Source organism: Salmo salar, chromosome ssa15 (assembly GCF_905237065.1).
Source record: "Salmo salar chromosome ssa15, Ssal_v3.1, whole genome shotgun sequence".
NCBI classification, from domain to species: domain Eukaryota; kingdom Metazoa; phylum Chordata; class Actinopteri; order Salmoniformes; family Salmonidae; genus Salmo; species Salmo salar.
The window spans coordinates 62,207,892-62,234,801 of NC_059456.1; the positions used below are offsets into that span (position 1 = coordinate 62,207,892).

At 44.4% G+C, this 26,910-nt stretch overlaps 1 pseudogene; it reads right to left on the bottom strand.

The window, feature by feature from the left end:
* The window catches only part of LOC106571881 (BTB/POZ domain-containing protein KCTD6-like), an 80,001-nt pseudogene extending 57,691 nt beyond the window's left edge, over positions 1–22,310 (bottom strand).
* Between the last annotated feature and the right edge of the window lie 4,600 nt (positions 22,311–26,910).

Sequence of the window (26,910 nt, forward strand, 5' to 3'; positions counted from 1 at the left end):
CTCTTCTGACATAAGAACAGTCCCAAAATAAATGGTCAAGAGTTTCTGGGTCACAACCACAAAATGCACATTTGTTATTAATAGCTATTTTAAATCTGTGTATAATAAAGGTCTTTACATGGTAGATTCTATGAATGAGTTTGTATGATTCTTCTTTCACCTTATTAGATATACAATATTTGCCAGACAACCACAAGACTTTGTTCCAGTTCACTCATCCTAGGGCTGCATTCCAGTAAATTTTAGTAAAATAGTAAAATCTTGACATAGTTTTCTTATATACATATTATTACATTTATAGTTTAAAATGTCAATTCCTTCTAGCTGTATTTAGGCCACAACATCCTCAACAGTTACACTTGGAGTATGTTTATATTCTCCTTAAAGAAGAATAGCACCTTTAGGGACAGCTCTAATGTCACGTCCTGACCAGCAGATGGAGCTGTTGTTGTAGTTTTGGGGTCAGGACGTGGCAGTCTTGTGTTCTGTGTTGGTCTTGTGACTCCTAATCAGGAACAGCTGGGGATCGTTGTTCCTGATTGGGAGTCATATATGTAGGAGTATGTTTGTCACTTGGGTTTGTGGGTAGTTGTTTTTACACTGCGTGTATAGCCTGTAAAACTGCTACTGTTGTCACCGTCATTGTTTTTTCAAGTGGATGCTTTACTCTTTTTTTGGTAATAAAATAACCATGAGTATTCACATACCTGCTGCGCCTTGGTCCATTCATGAAGACAAGCGTTACAGAACTACCCACCACCAAAGGACCAAGCAGCAGAAGAGGAGGAAGCCACAGGAGAAGGAAATGGAAGAATGGACCTGGCAGGACGAGAGAAAATTCTGGGCGGACAAGTTAAGGGAGCTAAGGGAACCCGAGAGGCAGCCCCAAGATTTTTTTGGGGGGGGCACACGGGTAGTTTGGCCAGGCCAGGGAAGAGCCGTAAGCCAGCTACCCGTGACTACAGGGAGGTGCGTCGAGGTGGAGGGCGCCATGTTACGCTGAGGTGCGCACCATCTCGCCTATACGGACGCACAGCCCAGTGCGCCCAGTACCAGCGCCCCGCAGGTGCCAGGGCAAGAGGAGCATCGAGCCGGAACGGGTGATGCCAACCCTGCGCTCAAGACCGCCAGTGCGCCCTTTCGGTCCGGTGTTTCCCGCCAGACGCACTAGCATGGAGGTGCGTGTCTCCAGGCTGGCACGTCCTATACCAGCCCCACGCATCAGGAGTCTAGTGTGTCAACCCAGCCTCGCCAGTCAACAGTCACCAGAGCTGCCCGCCAGTCAACAGTCGTCAGAGCTGCCCGCCAGTCAACAGTCGTCAGAGCTGCCCGCCAGTCAACAGTCGTCAGAGCTGCCCGCCAGTCAACAGTCGTCAGAGCTGCCCGCCAGTCAACAGTCGTCAGAGCTGCCCGCCAGTCAACAGTCGTCAGAGCTGCCCGCCAGTCAACAGTCGTCAGAGCTGCCCGCCAGTCAACAGTCGCCAGAGAGGTCAGACTGCCCTGAACTGCCGGAGTGGCCAGACTGCCCTGAACTGCCAGAGTGGCCAGACTGCCCTGAACTGCCAGAGTGGCCAGACTGCCCTGAACTGCCAGAGTGGCCAGACTGCCCTGAACTGCCAGAGTGGCCAGACTGCCCTGAACTGCCAGAGTGGCCAGACTGCCCTGAACTGCCGGAGTGGCCAGACTGCCCTGAACTGCCGGAGTGGCCAGACTGCCCTGAACTGCCGGAGTGGCCGGACTGCCCTGAACTGCCGGAGTGGCCGGACTGCCCTGAACTGGCAGAGTGGCCGGACTGCCCTGAACTGGCAGAGTGGCCGGACTGCCCTGTTCTGCCGGAGTGGCCGGACTGCCCTGTTCTGCCGGAGTGGCCGGACTGCCCTGTTCTGCCGGAGTGGCCGGACTGCCCTGTTCTGCCGGAGTGGCCGGACTGCCCTGTTCTGCCGGAGTGGCCGGACTGCCCTGTTCTGCCGGAGTGGCCGGACTGCCCTGTTCTGCCGGAGTGGCCGGACTGCCCTGTTCTGCCGGAGTGGCCGGACTGCCCTGAACTGCCAGAGTGGCCGGACTGCCCTGAACTGCCGGAGTGGCCAGACTGCCCTGAACTGCCGGAGTGGCCAGACTGCCCTGAACTGCCGGAGTGGCCGGACTGCCCTGAACTGCCGGAGTGGCCGGACTGCCCTGAACTGGCAGAGTGGCCGGACTGAACTGGCAGAGTGGCCGGACTGCCCTGTTCTGCCGGAGTGGCCGGACTGCCCTGTTCTGCCGGAGTGGCCGGACTGCCCTGTTCTGCCGGAGTGGCCGGACTGCCCTGTTCTGCCGGAGTGGCCGGACTGCCCTGTTCTGCCGGAGTGGCCGGACTGCCCTGTTCTGCCAGAGTGGCCGGACTGCCCTGTTCTGCCAGAGTGGCCGGACTGCCCTGTTCTGCCAGAGTGGCCGGACTGCCCTGTTCTGCCAGAGTGGCCGGACTGCCCTGTTCTGCCAGAGTGGCCGGACTGCCCTGTTCTGCCAGAGTGGCCGGACTGCCCTGTTCTGCCAGAGTGGCCGGACTGCCCTGTTCTGCCAGAGTGGCCGGACTGCCCTGTTCTGCCAGAGTGGCCGGACTGCCCTGTTCTGCCAGAGTGGCCGGACTGCCCTGTTCTGCCAGAGTGGCCGGACTGCCCTGTTCTGCCAGAGTGGCCGGACTGCCCTGTTCTGCCAGAGTGGCCGGACTGCCCTGTTCTGCCAGAGTGGCCGGACTGCCCTGTTCTGCCAGAGTGGCCGGACTGCCCGGTTCTGCCAGAGGTGCCCGCCTGCCCTGATCTGCCAGAGGTGCCCGGCCTGTCAGGATCAGCCCGAGTGGTCCTCCTGCCCTCCGGTCCAGCCCGAGTGGCCCGCATGCCTTCCGGCCCAGCCCGAGTGGCCCGCATGCCTTCCGGCCCAGCCCGAGTGGCCCGCATGCCTTCCGGCCCAGCCCGAGTGGCCCGCATGCCTTCCGGCCCAGCCCGAGGGGCCCGCATGCCTTCCGGCCCAGCCCGAGTGGCCCGCATGCCTTCCGGCCCAGCCCGAGTGGCCCGCATGCCTTCCGGCCCAGCCCGAGTGGCCCGCATGCCTTCCGGCCCAGCCCGAGTGGCCCGCATGCCTTCCGGCCCAGCCCGAGGGGTCCTCCTGCTCCCCGGCCCAGCCCGAGGGGCCCTCCTGCTCCCCGGCCCAGCCCGAGGGGCCCTCCTGCTCCCCGGCCCAGCCCGAGGGGCCCTCCTGCTCCCCGGCCCAGCCCGAGGGGCCCTCCTGCTCCCCGGCCCAGCCCGAGGGGCCCTCCTGTTCCCCGGCCCAGCCCGAAGGGCCCTCCTGTCCTCCGGCCCGGCTCGAGGGGTCCGTCTGCCTGGTGCAGCTATCGGCTCCACCAAAGTGGGCGACGCCGAGGGTGGAGCAGGGTCCACGTCCTGCACCGGAGCCACCTCCAGGATAGGTGGGTTGGGGAGGGAGGTTGTAGCACAGTGCCGTCCGTGACGGCAGCCACCCTCCCTTCCCTCCCTTATTGTTTAGGGGTTATTGTTTATGGGTTTTGTTGGGGATTTTGTTGGTTGGTGTTTTTTCGTTGTTAGGTGCATTCCGGGGTCTGCACCTTGAGGGGGGGTACTGTCACGTCCTGACCAGCAGATGGAGCTGTTGTTGTAGTTTTGGGGTCAGGACGTGGCAGTCTTGTGTTCTGTGTTGGTCTTGTGACTCCTAATCAGGAACAGCTGGGGATCGTTGTTCCTGATTGGGAGTCATATATGTAGGAGTATGTTTGTCACTTGGGTTTGTGGGTAGTTGTTTTTACACTGCGTGTATAGCCTGTAAAACTGCTACTGTTGTCACCGTCATTGTTTTTTCAAGTGGATGCTTTACTCTTTTTTTGGTAATAAAATAACCATGAGTATTCACATACCTGCTGCGCCTTGGTCCATTCATGAAGACAAGCGTTACATCTAACAACTATTTGAAACAACTCAGGAGTGAATATAACATTGTCTCATGAATTCTGCATAATCATATAGTTGTCCATCATTATTCATTAATTGTGTGCAAAGCTGTCATAAAGGCAAAGGTGGGCTACTTTAAAGAATCTCAAATGTAGTTCTTTGGTTACTACATGATTCCATATGTGTTATTTCATCGTTGATGTCTTCACTATTATTCTACAATGTAGAAAATAGTAAAAATAAATGAAAAACCCTGTAATGAATAGGTGTATCCAAACTTTTGACTGATACTGTACTGTATGTCTGCCCTTCATAAAACTAGACTGGGTATCATCAATGAATTGGTCAGGACCTTTTTCAAGTCTTTCTGCAACGATGGATGTGATTGGTCTCCAATTTTCCAACATCTTAGGTTCTTTATTTGGTTTGGGGATTTCAGAAATGAGGCCTTGTGTCATAGAAACAGGCAGGACCCCTAAATCAATTGCCTCTTTAAAAACATTCAATATAAATTCAACAATAACCCCCTGAAAATATTTATAGAATTCACTAATAAAGCCATAATTCCCTGGAAATTTGTTCTCTTAACTTGCTGATACATTTTTTTATTTCATTAATACAAATACATTAATCACAAGACTTTTGGAAGTCTTCATCTATGAATTTTGCATAGTCTTTGACAGAGTCTAGAAAGGCAGATATGTCACTAGTAGGACAGGCATTACTGGTGTAAAGAATACAATAGAATTCTGAAACATTTTGAAATATCTTTGGGGTTTTCATTTTCTATATTAAGCTTATGAATAGAGGTAAATTCAGATTCTTTTCTCTTTAAATTGTAAAAGTATTTTGTATTTTTTTCACCTTCCTCCAACCATCTCCTTCTTGATCTTACAAATGCTCTTTTTCCTCTCTCTTCATACATTCGGTCCATTTCTAGAAACTGACCCTTTCCTTCTTCATCAAGGTCCTCTATAGATATTAGAGAAGGTATTTCCTTAACCTGTTTATCTTTCCTCAATTTTTTAAGTTCAGCAATTTGTTTACATATCTTCATGGCTGTTTCTCTTATTTCATACTTATATTTCCCATAAGACTTAAATAGTTGGGCTTTCCTCCCATTTTCTTCTATAATATCAAACATCCATCTTGAAATCTTCCAACAGTGTACTAATGAGTTTCCAAAAACTCTGATTCGGTTTATTAACTTCAGATCCATTAATATTCAAAGATAAGAATATAACTTTATGATCAGTAAGAATTGATGGTTCAATGCATACCTTAACTACTGTGTTATCTAATGAATTAGAATTCAACCAGAAGTCAATTCTTGACTGTCTGGACATGTCCTTGTTACTCCAAGTGAAGTCCTTTTTATCAGGATATTTAGATCTCCAAATATCGACAAATCCAAGACCAAAACATAGATCATTTTACTCAGGATTAACAATCTTGGATCTGTTAGGAGGGGGATATCTGTCAATCATCACATTAGATACAGAATTAAAATCTCCACTGAAGATAATTTTGATATCCTGAAATACACCTATAACTCTATTAATCTCTTCTCAAATTCTTGAAATAATATCCTGTTGTTTTGTTTGTTCTTGGATGCATAAATATTCACTAATAAAATCATTTCACTGTTAATAAAATTCACTGTTAAAATTAACCAACGTCCAGAGTGGTGAGTCTTACTACTGATGACTGTCCCTTTAAATGCACCTCTTAAAACTGCTACACCTGCAGAGTGGTTGTTGCCATATAATAACCAGATATCGTTACCCCATTGTAACGGCCGTCGTCAGAATTAGACCAAGGTGCAGCAGAGGATGTGTTCATCATTAGAATTTTAATTAAAAAAAGAGAACACTTTACAAAAACTAAACAAAAATGACCAGAAACAGTCCTGTCAGGAAACACACTGAACAGAAACAATTACCCACAAAACCCAAAGGAAAAACATACTCCTTATGTGTGACTCCCAATCAGCAACAACGAACTTCAGCTGTGCCTGATTGGGAGCCACACACGGCCCAAAACAAAGAAATACAAAAACATAGAAAAAGGAACATAGAACGCCCACCCAAAGTAACACCCTGGCCTAACCAAAATAAAGAACAAAAACCCCTCTCTATGGCCAGGGCGTTACAGTACCCCCCCCCCAAGGTGCGGACTCCGACCGCAAAACCTGACTCTGAAGGGGAGGGTCCGGGTGGGCCTTCTTTCGGCGGCGGCTCAGATGCGGGACGTGGCTTCTGCTCCACCCTCGGCGTCGCCCTCTTAGGTGGCGCACCTGGCCGTGCCGAAGGTCTGGTGGGTGACCCTGACTGCGCCCGGCTGGCGAGCGGCGATGGCTGCGCCCGGCTGGCGGGCGACCCTGGTTGCGCCCGACTGGTGGGCGGGATGGTTGCGCCCGGCTGGCGGGCGACCCTGGTTGCGCCCGACTGGTGGGCGGGATGGTTGCGCCCGGCTGGCGGGCGGTGATGGTTGCGCCCGGCTGGTGGGCGACCCTGATTGCGCCCGGGTGGCGGGCGGCGATGGCGGCTCCGGACAGGCGGGCGGCTCTGGCGGCTCCGGACAGGCGGGCGGCTCTGGCGGCTCTGGACAGGCGGGCGGCTCGTGTCTGCTGCGCTCCCTTTCCTCATACCAGCGCCTCTCAGCTCTCACCGTCTTGATCTCCCACTGCGGGCGGCGATAATCCCCAGCTTGAGCCCATGGTCCTTTACCGTCCAGGATTTCCTCCCAAGTCCACGATTCCAGATAGCTCCTCTCCTGGTTCTTCTCCTTGCGCTGCTCCTTCCTCCGCTGCTTGGTCCGTTTTTGGTGGGTAATTCTGTAACGGCCGTCGTCAGAATTAGACCAAGGTGCAGCAGAGGATGTATTCATCATTAGAATTTTAATTCAAAAAAGAGAACACTTTACAAAAACGAAACAAAAACGACCAGAAAGAGTCCTGTCAGGAAACACACTGAACAGAAACAATTACCCACAAAACCCAAAGGAAAAACATGCTCCTTATGTGTGACTCCCAATCAGCAACAACGAACTTCAGCTGTGCCTGATTGGGAGCCACACACGGCCCAAAACAAAGAAATACAAAAACATAGAAAAAGGACCATAGAACGCCCACCCAATGTAACACCCTGGCCTAACCTAAATAAAGAACAAAAACCCCTCTCTATGGCCATTGATTTTTCCAAAAAGATAGATCGGAAGAACAAGCATCAGTCTTGTAGAATGTAAAATTCTGCATTAAACCGTTTGCAATACAGGAAAATAACCTTACATTTGAGTAAATTACGTATACCCCTGACATTAATTGAACAAAGAGATGAAGACAAACTTCAACCAACCACCTTGTTATGCTAATATACGATTTTCCTAAGGATATGTAACTCAAAAGGATTTCCATCCCATTATTAACCCCCCCAACAAAAAACAAAGAAATACTGGTCATAAAGTTACCAAATAATTCTTACTCCCACAAGGGGTGACATTGTGTAGACCTTACAATAAGCAGTTATTCACCCATAGTCAGTGTTTAGTTTACCAGTTTTCAGGTCAGCCTTTTCTCATTCAAGTGTTTGTGTAAATTCTTTACAATAAAAAGTTAGACTCTGGCTCTCTCAAATGTTCTGATTTGTCCGCATTTCTTTCCCATCGATGATCACTCTTGCACCGACAAAAAAATTCAGTTTTCCCTGCCTTTCGAGCTGCAGCCACCACCAGCCACAGTTTCTCTCATGTAATTTAGTTTGCTGAGATCAGGTCCTCTGTGATCCTCAATTTTTGCTTGATGAGGAACTCACAATTCTTCACTCGCCTCCAGAGAAGATCCCGTGTAGATCTGTTGGTGAACTGGATGATGGTTGTCCTTGGTCTCGTCTTGATCCTTGAAGTTTGGCTTTTGATTCGGGAATGACAGTTCCACAGATGTCAACGACTCTGCATTTGATGTCCTCACACTGGAGCCTCAGGTTCCACCTGCACTGGTATCTCTCCGCCTTATTCACCTTTTGCTCAAGTTCAGCCACCTAATTTTAATTTTCCTGGCAGATAACTTCCACAAGTTGACTGTCACACCAGCCTTCGCTTTGGCTCCCCCTCCTGTCCAGCTCAGGCGTTCGGCGTCGCCGGCCTTCTAGCTGCTGCGGAACCTACTGCTGGCAAACGCCCTTCACTCATTAACCCCAGACTTGTCTCGTCATCATTACACACAGTTGTTTCCAATCCCCACTCTATCACTGTATTTATACTCCCTCTGCCATTTGTCTTTGTCGGTCGTTGCAAATGTTACTTGTTTTCCTGAGACGAATCTCGCCTACTATTTCCTGAGTACTTTATATTTTGTACTTTGGGTTTGCCCTGTGCCTTTTTGTTTATGAAGATATATTTTGACCACAACATCGTTTGGGTTTAGTCCTGCTTCGATCTATGGTGCTAAATAAACTCAGTAGTTCTAAACCTACGACTGCCAACTCCTCCCTACACCAGTGACATTGACTTAAATCGGCTTGAAAATCTATGGCAAGACTTGAAAATGGCTGTCTATCAATGATCAACAACCAACTTGAGAGAGCTTGACAATTTTTCAAGAATAATGGTCAGATATTGTCCAATCCAGGTGTGCAAGGCTCTTAGAGATTACCCAGCTGTAATTGCTGCCAAAGATGATTCTAACATTGTTTTGACTCATGGGGTCAATCCACTTTGAGGCTCAAGTACTCAAGAAAGTACCTTTCCCAGAATTACTCCTGAACCTGTATACGCATACATTAGCAACACCTGATCTGGAGCTGGGATTGTGTCTATCCCTAATAAAGGCAGAAAGTAATCAGTTAGATATCTGGGTACAAAACCATAAATTCTCCTGTAAATCAAACCCAGTCTAATCTGGGACACCCTAGCCTCAACAAGCTGAGTTGAGTTCCTGAAAGCAGTTGAGTTCCTGAAGTGAGTACGTGGACTCACCTTCAATATTACCCAGCTTATTCTGGGCTATCTGGAGCTTCCCCTTCAGGAGCTTAGATAATCAAATCAAACTTAATTTGTCACATGCGCTGAGTTCAACAGGTGTAGACCATACTGTGAAATGCTTACCTACAAGCCCTTAACCAACAGTGCCTTTTGGTCCTAGGCTTGGCACTCCGGTACCACTTGCCGTGCGATAGCAGAGAGAACAGTCTAAGGTTTGGGTGACTGGAGTTTTTGACCATTTTTTGGCCTTTCCTCTGACACCGCCTGGTATACAGGTCCTGGATGGCAGGAAGCTTGGCCCAAGTGATGTACCCTCCGGCACCATTCTGTGGCCCCCAAACCAGGAAGTACTAACGTAGTCAAAATGGAATTGAATGAGGGCAGTGGCTAGATTCCTTATCAAGCAGCTTGGACTTTCTAGCCAAAAACTTAGTGCTGGCATTAATCTTCCCTAGCACTTTAGTGGCCATGCTCACACCTCCCAAAGCTTCCATCAAGGATGCATCGCAGGTAGCTAAAAGAGGTTTTAGTAGTCAGCACCTCACCCCCTAACACTACTCTAATTCCAGAGGACCTACACAATTTAGGTCTGGACCCTAAAATAATTGCACAGAGTGCAGAGATGGCTTATTATCTCCAAGCCATTAGCTAATGTTAGTAAGCTCTGTGCTATGTATGCTCTCTAACATAGTTTTACTTTTGTGAGACACCAGAAGTGTAGAGTCCTCCACATAAAGCAAACGACGGCAAGAACATGCATCTTTCATATTGTTTATATACAGTAAAAACAGTAGATGCCCAAGCACTCTCCCCTGCGGAACGCCATAAGTCATTGTCATTGCCTGAGAATTTGAAGCATTAACCTCTACTACTTGCTCCCTACCTGACAAATAGGACACTACCCAGCATAGAGGGATACTGCTTAACCCAGCGTATCCAGTTTGGAGATTAGGAGACAGTGGTTAACTGTATCAAAGGCCTTCTGTAGGTCAAGCAGTACCATTCCACAGAGCTTTCCCTCATCAATCTATTTCCTGATGAAGTCAGTCAAGTAAAGTAGACATGAATCAGAGGAGTATGATTTTCAGTCGGGTTTTAGAAAAACATACATTAGACTTTGTTCATAAATGTGCTCATGTACAACTTTCTCCAGGATCTTTGATGTTATACTGAGGATAGATACAGGCCTATAATTCCCAGGGTCCGACATTGTCCCCTTCGTATACAGAGGTACTGTATAACTTTAGCTTGTTTCATGTCCCTGGGAAAGATGCCTTGTTCAAGAGAGAGATTAACAATATGCGTAATACAAGGGGCAATTTTCTCAGCAGAATCTCTAAGAAACCTTTTCGGAATATTATCCAGGCCTGTGGCTTTGGAGCATTTAGATCCAATCTGACGTTATAAGCAATATCCGATATTGCAAAAGCACAGATCCCCACCTCCGATCCTTCCTGACAACAGAGTAATTGCCTGAGACACAAACATGTCTCTGTAAAACATGACACCCACCTCTGATTTGTGAACCAACAGGCATATCTCATTTGGTAGTAGGCTTCGGACGTTTAAGTGCACAAAATGTAAACCTTTCTTCCCAAAGGTATTTCTGAATTCCCAATCCACTTGTAACTTGCACTTGCATCCTCCTGCTGCACCGTCTCCGGTGGCCTCTCTGCTGCCATGGAGCACCGTGTCCCCGTCACTCGCCTCTGGTGGCCTCCGCACCGCTGCGGACCCCCCTTCCACTGGTGCGCTCTCCGTCCAAGGTAAATCCTCTGGTCCCACTCCACCTTCAATGCTCACACACCCCGCGGTACAGCACCTCGACAGCAATGGTAAGTTTCATTGACCCCATGCCCAAAGCTAAGATTGCTGCATTTTAGATTAATCCACTGCGGGCATTCCAAAAATACCAGAGCTTTTGCTGTTACTCTTAACCCAACATTTGCAGGAGGAGCATGGGTGCATAGGCTGTTTGACAGTGTTCGTGATAAACTGAGGTCCAGGCCATTGATGGATATCACCTGATAAAAGAAAACAGAGTTATTACAAGATCTCCACACTATTAATTTGAGATTTCAGACTGGCCTTCAATGATCGTTTTGGTTTGTGTCAAGGTGCTATGAAAGTTTGATATATAACATTCCTTCAAAATCCGAAGTGCTGGATGCCATTAAGTGTTGGCATGACTGAAAAGTTATTGAGAATTTACCGTTTTTCATCTAGATTGCAGATGCGATTATTTCCAGTGATATTTAGAGTGGTCATAATAGTTTGTAGGTCACACCAATCGGACTCTACAGATGTTTTCATGACAAGACCAATTTTCGGGATGCCTCATGGTCTGACAAACACAGCTCAGTGCGACATATGCGGATGCAGTGGATTGAGACACATCCAATGCAAAAAAAGATTTTAAACTGACATATTTTCATGGGGATTTTTTTATTATGTTACTTATATTGACGCACTGGTGTAACACACCTAAATGTGGAAAAAGTCAAGGCGTGTGAATACTTTCTGGACGGACTATAAGCATTAATTGGCTACAGTAAACATAACTGAAGCTTAAAGCTTGATACAGTGCATTCGGAAATTATTCAGACCCCTTGACTTTTTCCACATTTTGTTACGTTATAGCCTTATTCTAAAATTGATTAAATTGTTTATTTCCTCATCAATCTACACACAATACCCCATAATGACAAAGCAAAAACAAGTTATAAGAAATGCTAGCAAAATTATTAAAATAAAAACCTGATATCACATCTTACATAAGTATTCAGACCCTTTACTCAGTACTTAGTTGAAACACCTTTGGCAGTGATTACAGCCTCGAGTCTTCTTCGGTATGATGCTACAAGCTTGGCACACCTGTATTTGTGGAGTTTCTCCGATTCGTCTCTGCAGATCCTCTCAAGGTCTGTCAGGTTGGATGGGGAGCGTCGCTGCACAGCTATTTTCAGGTCTCTCCAGAGATGTTTGATCGGGTTCAAGTCCGTTCTCTGGTTGGGCCACTCAAGGGCATTCAGAGACTTATGGGTTATGGGATAGCAGCCAATGTGTTGTGTTCAATACCTACATTCCAAGAGTCTTTTGAAAGAAACATGCAGAGGTTGACATTAACCTGTTGATCCACTCCTTCAGACAAGGAGACTGAAAATGTTGTGTTGTTTGATGCAAGAAAACACTTTACAAAAATGAAAGGCATTACTCCCATACCATTATTAAAGATAATCAGACAAATTATGATAACCTTTGTCTATTGGCTACTTAGCTCATTCTTGCCTGTCTCAAAATACAACACTGCCCCTTTATGACAAAAAAAAGCTCTTTACCTGACTTGCTTTTCAAAGTCAAATGTCTAGAAATGTACACGTTTTGTGCTCTTGTAGGAAGCAGTCACTCCCCTATTGCTGACTACAAATGATCTATAACTGGGCTAATAACTCACTAACTTGCTAAGGATGTGAACAAAATGTGCACACGTGGCTACATGCAACTCTTGCTTTGATCTTAAAACAAATGCATCTACTCATGACCACAGCTGTAAACAGTCCAGTTCAGAGTAAATGGCACAGATCCATATATGGCAATGCCCTATTTGCATATAGGCCTACTACAGCTCTGATTGGTTATGCCGCATCGGGTCTGTGTAGAGTATGGTCTGAGTCCTGCACAATAGAATCCTACTCTGATGCGTTTGCCTATAACAAAATCTCGTGTATAGTTAATTTTGTTACATTGTTGCATATAAAAAAAGTGGCTAATATTGTGTTGATTGGATCACTATTGCCACAGTAAAGGGAAATGTTGATTGTGCTAACTAACAGGAAAAACTTTAGAAAGTTGAGGTTGAAGTTCAGTCTCGTGCTTCTCTCCATGGGCTTATATCTCTTCTGTTAAATGTTATGGGATGCATTTTCTCCATTGTTTTATAATAGTAGGCCATTATTGGTAGGCCATTATTGGTAGGCCATTATTGGTAGGCCATTATTGGCGTTGTGTGGGCGAGCAGTTTGCTGATGTCAACGTTGTGACGTCAGCAAAGTGCCCCATGGTGGAGGTGGGGTTATGGTATGGGCAAGCATAAACTACGGACAATGAACACAATTGCATTTTACCGATGGCAATTTGAATGCACAGTGATAATGTGATGAGATCCTGAGGCCCATTGTGAGGCCCATTTCTTAAATTTAATTAAACAATTTTTTTTTAAGGTATCTGTGACCAACAGATGCGTATCTGTATTCCCAGTCATGTGAAATCGATTGATTTGGGCCTATTGATTTTTTTTCAATTGACTGTTTGCCTTATATGAACTGTAACAGTGTCACGGTTGTCGTCGGGAATGGAGGACCAAAACGCAGCAGGAATGTGGATGCTCATCTTCATTTTTTTTAAACTAAAGTGAACACCAAAATAACAAACAACGAAGAACTAACGATCAACACAACAGTCTTGTAAGGCTCACACACGCAAAACAAGAAACAATCTCCCACAAACACTACACCAAACAATTACCCATATATAGGACTCCCAATCAGAGGCAACGAGAAAGCACCTGCCTCCAATTGAGAGTCCAACCCCCATTAACCTAAACATAGAAATACAACTAACTAGACTAAACATAGAAATACATTAACATAGAACAGTGCCCCAAAACCCCGGAATACATAAATCAAATACCCTTCTACAAAACCACCACCCCGAACCACATAAAACAAATACCCTCTGCCACGTCCTGACCAAACTACCATAACAAATAACCTTTATCCTGTTAGGGCTAGGGGGCAGTATTGACACGGCTGGATAAAAAACATACCCAATTTAATCTGGTTACCACTCCTACCCAGTAACGAGAATATGCATATACTTATTACATATGGATAGAAAACACCCTAAAGTTTCTAAAACTGTTTGAATGGTGTCTGTGAGTATAACAGAACTCAAATGGCAGGTCAAAACCTGAGAGATTCCTTTACAGGAAGTGGCCTGTCTGACCATTTCTTGAACTTCTTTTCCATCTCTATCTTTTACTAAGGATCTCTGCTCTAACGTGACACTTCCCACGTCTTCCATAGGCGCTCAGAGCCCGGGAAAAAACAAAATGTCGTCATTCCAGCCCCAGGCTGAAACACATTATCGCCTTTCTCAGGTGGCCGATCAAGGGACTCTGGGCTTATGCGCGTGACCCGACCGCCCCCGCCTTTGTGATTTTTTCCTCTGTTTGCCGAAAAGGAGATTCCCTGTCGGAATATTATCGCTTTTCTACGAGAAAAATGGCGTAAAAATTGATTTTAAACAGCGGTTGACATGCTTCGAAGTAAGGTAATGGAATATTTAGAATTTTATTGTCACGAATTGCGCCATGCGCGCGACACTTCTTTACCATTTCGGATAGTGTCTGGAACGCACGAACAAAACGCCGCTATTCGGATATAACGATGGATTATTTTGGACCAAACCAACATTTGTTATTGAAGTAGCAGTCCTGGGTGTGCATTCTGATGAAGACAACAAAAGGTAATCAAACTTTTATAATAGTAAATATGATTATGGTGAGTGCTAAACTTGCCGGGTGTCTAAATAGCGAGCCCGTGATGCCTGGGCTATGTACTTAGAATATTGCAAAATGTGCTTTCACCAAAAGCTATTTTAAAATCGGACATATCGAGTGCATAGAGGAGGTCTGTATCTATAATTCTTAAAATAATTGTTATGCTTTTTGTGAACGTTTATCGTGAGTAATTTAGTAAAATGTTAGCGAATTCCCCGGAAGTTTGCGGGGGTATGCTAGTTCTGAACGTCACATGCTAATGTAAAAAGCTGGTTTTTGATATAAATATGAACTTGATTGAACAAAACATGCATGTATTGTATAACATAATGTCCTAGGGTTGTCATCTGATGAAGATCATCAAAGGTGAGTGCTGCATTTAGCTGTCTTCTGGGTTTTGGTGACATTATATGCTGGCTTGAAAAATGGGTGTCTGATTATTTCTGGCTTAGTACTCTGCTGACATAATCTAATGTTTTGCTTTCGTTGTAAAGCCTTTTTGAAATCGGACAGTGTGGTTAGATTAACGAGAGTCTTGTCTTTAAATAGCTGTAAAATAGTCATATGTTTGAGAAATTGAAGTAATAGGATTTTTAAGGTTTTGAAAATCGCGCCACAGGCTGCAAGTGGCTATTACGTAGGTGGGACGCAAGCGTCCCATCTAGCCCATAGAGGTTATACTGGTCAGGATGTGACAAACAGTAAAATCTTTGAAATTGTTGCATCTATATTTTTGTTCAGTATACATTTGAACTTATCAACATTGAGAAGACAACCGGGCAAAGAAAACATTTCCACCGATCTCACATCTGAATCAACTGCATCTCACCACTACTAAAGGACACCAATAAGAAGAAGAAACATGAGCAATGGACAATCTGTCCTTTGGTCTGATGAGTCCAAATTTGAGATTTTTGGTTCCAACCGCTGTATATTTGTGAGACGCAGAGTAGGATGATCTCCGCATGTGTGGTTCCCACCGTGAAGCATGGAAGTGTGTGGGTGCTTTGCTGGTGACGCTGTCTGTGGTTTATTTAGAATGCAAGGCAGCATGGCTACCACAGCATTCTGCAGCAATACTAATGTTTTTCAACAGGACAATGACCCATCACACCTCCAGGCTGTGTAAGGGCTATTTAACCAAGAAGGAGAGCAATGGAGTGCTGCATCAGATGACCTGGCCTCCACAATCACCTGACCTCAACCCAAATGAGATGGTTTGGGATGAGTAGACTGCGGAGTGAAGGAAAAGCAGCCAACAAGTGCTCAGCATACGTGGGAGCTCCTTCAAGACTGTTGGAAACGCATTCCAGGTGAAGCTGGTTGAGGGAATGCCAAGAGTGTGCAAAGCTGTCATCAAGGCATAAGGTGGCTACTTTAATGAATTGAAAATATATCTATTTAGATTTAACACTTTTGTGGTTACTACATGATTCAATATGTGTTATTTCATAGTTTTGATGTCTTCACTAGTATGCTACAATGTAGGAAATGGTCAAAATAAAGAAAAACCCTTGAATGAGTAGGTGTGTCCAAACCTTTGACTGGTACTGTACATCAACTAATGATTGATCTGCACAGACTTTCAGGCTCAGGCAGTGGGTCATACAGCCCAGCTGTTGCACCTGCTCCCTCTAGGCTTTAAGATAAATTGTGCCAAAAGCTTGCTCTTACTAACGCAGCAGCAAATCTATTTTTGAAGATCTCTGGACTCTAGCCTGTCGGGCAGCCCTCACCATGGTTTGAGCGACTGCTTTTCATCACTACCTCTCAGTATTTTGCCTGGCAATATTAGTCACGCACTTGGTGTCTGATGTGTCTTGCACTCATGACCTCCATGATTGTGGTTGTCCTGCTTGGCCTCCGCCTGATGAGACTTTCAGTTTTGGGCGACCTCACTCTGCTTGAACCCGTCTCTCCACCGGCACAGACAAGTGCTTCTCTCTGAAAAGTGCCCATTGGCACTTCAATACTTGATAGACACATCCCCCTTGACGCAGGGCTGCCCCACTTGGAGAGTCCCCATGCTCAAGGTAGTGATGACAACTGCGTCACTACATGGATGGGAGGCAGTTCACGAGGGGCATACAGGGAACGGCATATGGTCAGACTATTTCAGTACATTCTGTATCAACGTTCTCAAGCTCTATACTGTGTTACTAGCCCACAGGCACTTTTGTCCATTCCTACAGAGCCAGCATGTCCTGGTCAGACAATGTCTCGGAAGACTTCACTTCAACTTCACTTTCTGTAAGAGAGATCTTGCTATGGCGTACAGGACATCTGTGTCTCAGAGCAACACGTGCCAGGCAGAAAAAACTCTGGTGTGGATTTACTGTCGCTGGGGAACCCAGGGGAGTGGTGGGGTGTGGTGACTTCAACCCGAAGTCGTTGAGGTGTGGGGATGCATCGCAGGTCAACGCACACTGTCGCCTGTTCTTCACAATGAGAGATCACAACACTCCTCTAGGCATGGATGTGCTGGCCCACAAGTAGCCAGATGTGCTTCTGTACACCTTCACTCCCATGGGCCTGTCCCCCCCCCCTCCCACTCTGGACAGAGAGCGAGCGAACAGTCTGTCCCTCATCCTGATGGCCCCACATTGGCCGCAAAAAGCTATGGCTGGTGGAGATTGTATCTTTCCTGTACACGCAACCATGGCGCAGAGTAATATTTGATGTGAGTTAGTTCCCTTTCACTATTCCATGCATGCCGTTCTCTCCTTCAAAAAGGAATCGCATGACAGGGGCAAGGCCTTTTCCACTGTTAACTTCTTTGGGATAGGGGGCAGTATTTTCACGGCCGGATAAAAAACGTACCCGATTTAATCTGGTTACTACTCCTGCCCAGAAACGAGAATATGCATATAATTAGTAGATTTGGATAGAAAACACCCTAAAGTTTCTAAAACTGTTTGAATGGTGTCTGTGAGTATAACAGAACTCATATGGCAGGCCAAAACCTGAGAAGATTCCATGCAGGAAGTGCCCTGTCTGACAATTTGTTGTCCTTCTGTTACATCTCTATCGAAAATACAGCATCTGTGCTGTAACGTGACACTTTCTAAGGCTTCCATTGGCTCTCTAAAGCCGCCAGAAAGTGGAATGGGGTGTCTGCTGTCTCTGGGCAAAGTATAGGAGCAGAGTTTGTAAGTGGTCAACCTGGGGACAGTGATACTGGACATGCGTGGTCACGAGAACTCGCCATGTTTTTCTTTCTCTCTTTGAATGAATACAACGTTGCCCGGTTGGAATATTATCGCTATTTTACGAGAAAAATAGCATAAAAATTGATTTTAAACAGCGTTTGACATGCTTCTAAGTACGGTAATGGAATATTTCAAAAAAATTGTCACGAAATGTGCTCACGCGTTACCCTTCGGATAGTGACCTGAACGCACGAACAAAACGGAGGTATTTGGATACAACTATGGATTATTAGGAACCAAAACAACATTTGTTGTTGAAGTAGAAGTCCTGGGAGTGCATTCTGACGAAGAACAGCAAAGGTAATCAAATATTTCTAATAGTAATTCTGAGTTTAGGTGACCCCGAAGTTGGCGGATGTCAAAATAGTGATGGCCGGGCTATGTACTCAGAATATTGCAAAATGTACTTTCGCCGAAAAGCTATTTTAAAATCGGACATAGCGATTGCATAAAGGAGTTCTGTATCTATAATTCTTAAAATAATTGTTATGTATTTTGTCAATGTTTATGATGAGTAATTTAGTAAATTCACCGGAAGTTTTCGCTGGGTATGCTAGTTCTGAACATCACATGCTAATGTAAAAAGCTGTTTTTTGATATAAATATGAACTTGATTGAACAAAACATGCATGTATTGTATAACATAACGTTCTAGGAGTGTCATCTGATGAAGATCATCAAAGGTTAGTGCTGCATTTAGCTGTGGTTTGGGTTTATGTGACATATATACTTGGTTGGAAAATGGCTATGTGATTAATTGTGTCTATGTACTCTCCTAACATAATCTAATGTTTTGCTTTCACTGTAAAGCCTTTTTGAAATCGGACAATGTGGTTAGATTAACGAGAGTCTTATCTTTAAAATGGTGTAAAATAGTTGATTGTTTCAGAAAATTTAATTTTGGTATTTTAGTTGGTTTTGTATTTCGCGCCGTGCGATGCCATAGGCTGTTGGCTAGGGGTTCCGCAGATGGAACGGGGTTCCGCTAGCGGAACGTTTGTCCTCAACAGGCTAAGGTCTACTTGGCGGCCATCACAACCTGACATGTAGGACTAGGTGAGACGACGATTGGGACTCACCTCCTGATTTGTGGTTTTATGAAGGAAGCGTGCTGTCTCCATCCGGTCTTCAAGCCACTTGCCCCATCATGCGACTTGGCACTGGTTCTGGATGCGCTGACAAGCGATCACTTTGAACTCCTGGAGATGGTGGATTTTAAGACACTCTCTTATAAGACGACCTTGTTTCTCCTAACACCACATTCATTCCTAAAGTTATTCCCATGACTTATAGCAGTCAAGCCACTGACCTCTTTTCCTTCTACCTTCCAACATTCTCTTCTCTAGAGAAGCGGCGCAGAACACAATGTGCTCCATCATGCTGGAAAAGGCATTGTTCATCACCAAACTGTTCCTATATGGTTGAGGGAAGTTGCTCTAGGAGGATGTGTTGGTACCATTCTTTATTCATGGCTGTGTTCTTAGGCAAAATTGTGAGTGAGCCCAGTCCCTTGGCTGAGAAGCAACCCCACACATGAATGGTCTCAGGATGCTTTACTGTTGGTATGACACAGGACTGATGGTAGCGCTCACCTTGTCTTCTCCGGACAAGCTTTTTTCCGGGAGCCCCAAACAATCGGAAAGGGGTTTCATCAGAGAAAATGACTTTACCCCAGTCCTCAGCAGTCCAATCCCTGTACCTTTTGCAGAATATCAGTCTGTCCCTGATGTTTTTCCTGGAGAGAAGTGGCTTCTTTGCTGCCGTTCTTGACACATTTTGCTTTGGGGGTGTTTTTCTGCTAAGGGGACAGGACAACTTCACCGCATCAAAGGGACGATGGACGGGGCCATGTACCGTCAAATCTTGGGTGAGAACCTCCTTCCCTCAGCCAGGGCATTGAAAATGGGTTGTGGATGGGTATTCCAGCATTACAATGACCCAAAACACACGGCCAAGGCAACAAAGGAGTGGCTCAAGAAGAAGCACATTAAGGTCCTGGAGTGGCCTAGCCAGTCTCCAGACCTTAATCCCATAGAAAATCTGTGGAGGGAGCTGAAGGTTCGAGTTGCCAAACGTCAGCCTCGAAACCTTAATGACTTGGAGAAGATCTGCAAAGAGGAGTGGGACAAAATCCCTCCTTTAGATGTGTGCAAACCTGGTGCCAACTACAAGAAACGTCTGACCTCTGTGATTGCCAACAAGGGTTTTGCCACCAAGTACTAAGTCATGTTTTGCAGAGGGGTCAAATACTTATTTCCCTCATTAAAATGCAAATCATTTTATAATATTTTTGACCTGCGTTTTTCTGGATTTTTTTGTTGTTATTCTGTCTCTCACTGTTCAAATAAACCTCCCATTAAAATTACAGACTGATCATTTCTTTGTCAGTGGGCAAACGTACAAAATCAGCAGGGGATCAAATACTTTTTTCCCTCACTGTATGTATATATGTGTGTATATATATATATATTTTTTTTTTTCTCAGAACAATAACCATGTTTGTTTACTTGATTTGTACTGTTCTGTAGTTTCGACCCAATGATTCGTTTGACAAACAAAGAACTTTGCACCCTGCAGTCCCAGGCATGGGTCAAAGCTGGTGAGACATTCAATGACGTCATCTTCACAGACTAATCAACCGTGGCCCTTGAGCAATTTGCTCAAAATTGCTACAGAAAAAAAGGAAGAAGATCAAGCAAGCCGAGTCCCAAGCATCCGCTAAACTCCATGTGTGGGGGGCAATTTCTCGCCAGGGACCAGGTAACCACTGTAGCCTTCTCAAGCTTTTTAATTAAGTGTTTTGTGGTGATATTATGCGGACACGGATTGAGCCTAAGCCTAGACTAAATTACACTTTTAAACTGGACTAACTGAAATTGCATTTCTCAAACATCGTTTAAAATAGTCTGACTTGCCCTAGCCTAGATCGAAAAAGTCTGATTTCCAGAATGATGATTAGAGTTAATATACTGAACAAAAATATAAATGCAACATGCAACAATTTCATTGATTTTACTGAGCTACAGTTCATATGAGGAAATCAGTCAATTGAAATAAATTCATTAGGCGTTAATCTATGGATTTCACATGATTGGGAATACAGATATGCATCTGTAGGTCACAGATACCTTAAAAAAAATGGGACTCACAATGGATCTCGTCACCGCATTTTTGTGCATTCAAATTGCCATCGATAAAATGCCATTGTGTTGATTGTCAAAAGCTTATGCATGCCCAAAACACAACCCCACTGCCACCATGGGACACTGTTCACAATGTTGACATCAGCAAACCACTCGCCCACACAACGCAATGCAGCGTGGTCTGTGGTTGTGAGGCCAGTTGGACGTACAGCCAAATTATTTTAAACAACATTGGAGGTGGCTTATGGTAGAGATATTAACATTAAATTCTCTCGCAACAGCTCAGGGGGATTTTCCTGCAGTCAGCATGCCAATTGCAAGCTCCCTCAACTTGAGACGTCTGTGGCATTGTGTTGTGTGACACACATTTTACAGTAGCCTTTTATTGTCTCCAGCACAAGGTGCACCTGTGTAATGATCATTCTGTTTAATCAGCTTCTTGATTTGCCACACCTGGCAATTGGATGGATTATCTTGGCAAAGGAGAAATGTTAACTAACTGGGATGTAAACAAAATTGTGCACAACATTTGAGAGAATAAGGTTTTTGTACGAATGAAACATCTCTGGGATCTTTTATTTCAGCTCATGGGACTAACACTTTACATGTTGTGTTTAGATTTTTTTGTTCAGTGTATATCTAAGGGAAGGCTTAAATTAAACCTTTCCAGAGGTTAGTGTCCTATCTCTGTTTTTTTAAGCATCCTCAGGTCAGCACCAAGTGCACATCGTTCATCTAATTAGGCTATACAATGATTATACTGGTTAGTCATTACTTAACTTAGTCTGGTACTTCCTAATCTAGAACTAATTCATCTGAAGTTAATTAAGCAACATCTCAGAAAGCCATTTTTTTAAATCTGGATTAATTTAAATAGAATTAGCTTAGCCCTGATTTAAATAAACTCTGTCTGGGAAATCGCCCCTAAAAGTGTGTCTTGACATTATATGATTGTAGCACACTGGTCCATCATAAAAATGTCTTCACTGAAGTCGTTATTCTGCAGACTGAAAGAGAGGAAGGCAAAGGCAATGTCAGAGAAATCATGGACTTTTCACATGACACAGACTGTGACAAATTTCACAACAGCAGTAAGGATTATGAAATATACATGACAAGACATGTCTTTTGGGGGTGGTATTATCAAAATCTAAAGGTGATAATGTATGAATGCTATTGTATAGAACCTTCATATACTTCTATAATGTATCAGTGGCATCCACCACTGCATTGGCTCACTCACTTTGTTCACTTGCTCCAGGTGCTCCAACTTGCAGCGTTTGTCTCCTAGTTCAACCCAGAGGTGTTTGGCTCCTTTGTCTCCTACTTTGTTAAGGCCCACAGACAGCGTTCTCAGTCCAGAGGTCCCACTGCTGATCAGCAAGACACCCAACTCCTTAAAGGACAGGGGAGTCAACTCCCAGCAGACCAAGCTGGAACAAAATATCGTCATTGGTTCTGATACAAAGGTGTGAATCATCTCGTTTCCAAGGGGATTCCAAGACTACAACAGATAATTATAGTTATTACATTACATAACGCCTGGTCGGTGAGGGTGTTCTGTGTCAGGTTCAGTATTCTCAGCCCTGATTGGCCAGAGCAGTGCAGTGCAGTTGACAAGGCCACCATGGACCCTTCTGTCAACTCTCACATCGGTAGCTTGGACAAAACAAAGTTAAGTAATTACAGGCTAATAACGATATTTGAACTGTTAATCATAGGTGTATTCTTCTTCCAAAAGGGTAACATTACAATATCTGTGCTAGAATATGTACTGAAGCTCCTGCAGTTAGCAGTGAGGGCTTCCAAGTGTTTGGCTCAGATTCCTGGTCCCAGAGTGTATTCCCCTCAGCTCCATCACACTGAGATGGGATTTCTCCGAGGTCAGTACTGCCACCAGGTCCCCACAGTAAGCCTCTGTTAACCTGCACACTGGAAGTCTACAGAAACCAATCATCATCCACTGAGATTACAACAGACCAAGAGACTTTACTATTACGTAATTCAATAGAATTGGCCAAATGCCAATTTGAGTCAGTCATAAATTAGAATAATGTTATAATTAAGTTTATGGTGTCATAACTTAAACTGAAATGCTTCACCACCACCAATATTGGATTGTGCATTACATTTGAATGACATGATGCAAACCCTGTCCATTTCATATTCTGTGAAGTAAGATGGAACTCACTTTAATATGTGTATGTTGCAGTGACCAAGTCCTGTGCAGAGAACTTTAAACCCTGTGTCACCCATGCCATTGTAGGACATATCTAGCCATGTGGTCCTTTCCTGGCTGAGGGCTGAGGCCAGGTGAAAGAGAGTCCTAGCACTGAGAGAACTCTGAACCAGGCTGTGGACAAAACAGAAGGAGAGATGTGCCTGAGTATGCAGCTCTGGTGATGGTGTAAGAACTGTAAACATTTTACAAAATGTTTACTTTTTGTTGGGTAAAAGTTTTGGAGTTAATTTCTTCGACGTAGCCTACAAACCATTGAAATGTTATGTTTGTGTGTATCAGATTGTACACATATCGTATGTTTAGCATAAATGCTGCTTTGGTTGGGTTCATGCAAGTGACTGATTGCATGTGCATGGGAGGAATCCTCACTATCACTGTATAAGAAATTTGGCAGTATGCCCAGAACATTGCTCTGGGAGTCAAGAGGAGTATCTCAGTTTCAAAGTAAAAAAAAAAACATATCCAAAAACAAATTGGGAAATTAAATTATTATATACTAATATAATTTCTCAGAGAAATGAACAAAATAAACTCAAAACAATCTCTAAAAGATAGGTGTCAAAATTATTTGAAGCCATTTTCTTCTTTTACCCCCTTTTTCAATCTGGTCTCATCGCTGCAACTCCCCAACGGGATCAGGAGAGGCAATGGTCGTGGCATGCATCCTCCGAAACATGACCAACCAACCACACTTCTTAACACCCACCCACTTAACCCGGAAGCCAGCTGCACCAATGTGTCGAAGGAAACGCCGTTCAACTGACAACCGAAGTCAGACTGCAGGCACCTGGCCCACCACAAGGAGTCGCTGCAGGCACCCTCCCCTAACCCGACGACGCTGTGCCAATTGTGCACCGCCCTATTGGACTCCCGGCCATGGCCGGTTGTTACACAGACTGGGATCGAACCCGGGTCTGTAGGGACGCCTCAAGCACTGAATTGCAGGGCCTTAAACCGCTGCTCAACTCGGGACGACTGCACCCATTGTCAACACCTTTCAATAACTCACCTTGCGAGGATAACAGCACTGAGCCTTTTTCCTAAATATTTTATGAGATTGGAGAACAGATTGGGAGGGAGGGATCTTAGACCATTGCCCCATACATCTTTCCAGATCCTTGATATCCTTCGTCTGCCCTTATGGACTGCCCTCTTCAATTCAAACCACACATTTTCAATGGGGTTCAAGTCTTGAGACTGTGATGGCCCTTGCAAAAAATATATTTTGTGGTTCAATTGATCATTTCTTTGTGGATTTTAATATGTGCTTGGGGTTATTGTCTTGCTGGAAGATCCAAGTTTCAATCTCCTGGCAGAGGCAGACAGATGTTTGGCTAAAATGTCCTGGTACTGGGTGAAGTTCATAACCCCAAGCACATATGAAAACCCAGAAAGAAATGGTTAATTGACAACAAAATATACATTTTGAAATGGCCACCTCAGTCTCTGGACTTTTCGCCTGGTGTCCTGTGGTGTCCAGTATTTTCATTAATTCAGAGCAAGAGGAGCCAATAAAAAGTGTCAGAAGCTTGAAACAGAATACGTTTTCGCAAATGAAAGAAAAGCAAATCAGAGCAGATGCTTTATATATATATATATATATGTATTTTTATTTTTGTGGACTGTACAATATATTCTGGGATGGCAGTTTTATAGAGCAGGGGGAAAAAGGAAGTGATGTGCAATATCCTTTATGGCCAAGATTCAAGCTCTCCTTTATTGGGAACTAGTTGATGATCCAATGAATGATGATCCTATACATGTTACAGGCAGCAGGGTCTACATAGTTTCGATTAGCGAACTATGGAGTAGGCAACGGTAAGCCATAGGAGGTTGGTGGCACCTTAATTGGGGAGGATGGGCTTGTGGTAATAGCTGGAGTGGAATGGTATCAAATACATGGTTTCCATGTGTTTGATGCAATTCCAATTGCTCCGTTCCAGACATTTTTATGAGCCGTCCTTCCCTCAGCAGCCTCCTGTGCAGGTGGCTGCTCTAGGCTACTCTATGGTAGAGGACAATAAGATAGCCCTTGTTGGGGGTCAATGAAAGTCGTTGTCTTCTATACAGAAAGTCACACACTGTTTGTTTCAGGGTTTCAATGCAACAAAACAAAATGCTCAGCCTCTGATGAGAACTGAAGTGTAACATTCTGTTGTTGGAGCTTTTCTGATTGGCCAGTAGATGTCTGTAATGGTCCATGGGATGTATAGCTAATAACTTATCTTCAGTTCAAATGGGCACTTTAACAGTGGAATATGGAGCTGGGTATTCATGGCTCTACTAAAACTTTATTAGAAGGCAACTTAGAGTGAGAATGGCTGTAAAGGAGCACACAAAGGAAAATTCCAACTTAACTCAGCATCAAAATGAGCTCTGATCACCACAAAATGTCTGTTTGTCATGATTTAACTGCTGATGTATTATTGAAAATAGAAAAACAAAACTTATTAAACAAATTGTTCTGATCAATGTGGGCAGAGAAATGTAGACCTTTTTGCCAATGGTGGAAAAAGTATCCAATTGTCATAATTGAGTAAAAGTAAACATACAGTACCTAATAGAAAAGTCACTCAGTAAAATACTACTAGAGTAAAGTCTAAAAGTATTTGTTTTTAAATATACTTAAATATCAAAAGTTGTAATAGCTAAAATATACTTAAGTATCAAAGTAAAAGTATGTGCTATAAATCATTTAAAATTCCTTACATTTTGCAAACCAATTGGATAGCCAGGGCCAGCGGCACACTCCAACACTCAGACATAATTTACAAACTAAGCATATGTGTTTAGTGAGTCCGCCAGATCGGAGGCAGTAGGGATGCCCAGGGATGTTCTCTTGATAAGTGCGTGAGTTGGACCATTTTCCTGCCCAGCTAAGCATTTAAAATGTAACAAGTACCTTTGGGTGTCAGGGAAAATGTATGGGAGTAAAAACGACATGTTTTCTTTAGGAATGTAGTGAAGTATAAGTAAAATGTATTAAAAATATCATTATTAAAGTACAGATACGCCAGAAAAATTCCTTAAGTAGTACTTCAAATCACTTTTACTCTATTAATTTACACCACCGTTTATCGCATCAAAGGAAACCCTTAGAAACAAACTGTCTACTCAAGGTTTGTGTTGGAATGCTCTCTTGCTGTTTCAGATAGAAGGAATCTCATGAATGAAATGTTTATCAACACTGACTGTCTGTCCTGGGCTTTTGTCATCAATCTTACAGATAGATTTTCTTTATGTCGACCTGGTATGTTGACCACAATAGGAAGTACTTCAGTTCTGCATGTTCTTTCACACTGGGCACAGACATCAGTTCAATGTCTAGTTTGGATTTACATTTGGTTGAGTTGTCAACTAACGTGAATTCAACCTGAAACCAACAAAACATGTCACCATGATTTAGGTTAAAAGTTGGGTGAAAAAAAAGACGAAATGCCCTTACGTGTATTACCTATTCTTTTATAGTCTAGCCAATTATGGCTTTTTGCTCATCAAAACGGCAACCTTCGTTGGGTAGGGTTCAGTGGTCTTGTGTCTAGAACCCTGAGTTTTCTATGAAGAAGACATGACCTGACGAGGAAAAACTCTAGACCCTAGTTGCAGCTCATAATAAAGTTTATCTGGTCTGGTCTGCCTGAAACTGTCTTGATTCTCTATGATTCCCCTTTCAACATATGTATGTTATACACGAGAGATTAATATCGTTATGTGCTGTTATTTTCTATGCATTTTGATGGAGGGGAACTGGGTTGATTATTGACTGAAGCGTGTCGCACCTGCCTGGTTAAAATTTGTTTTTCATGTGTTTGTATGTGGGGCGCTCGCCTCAAATAAT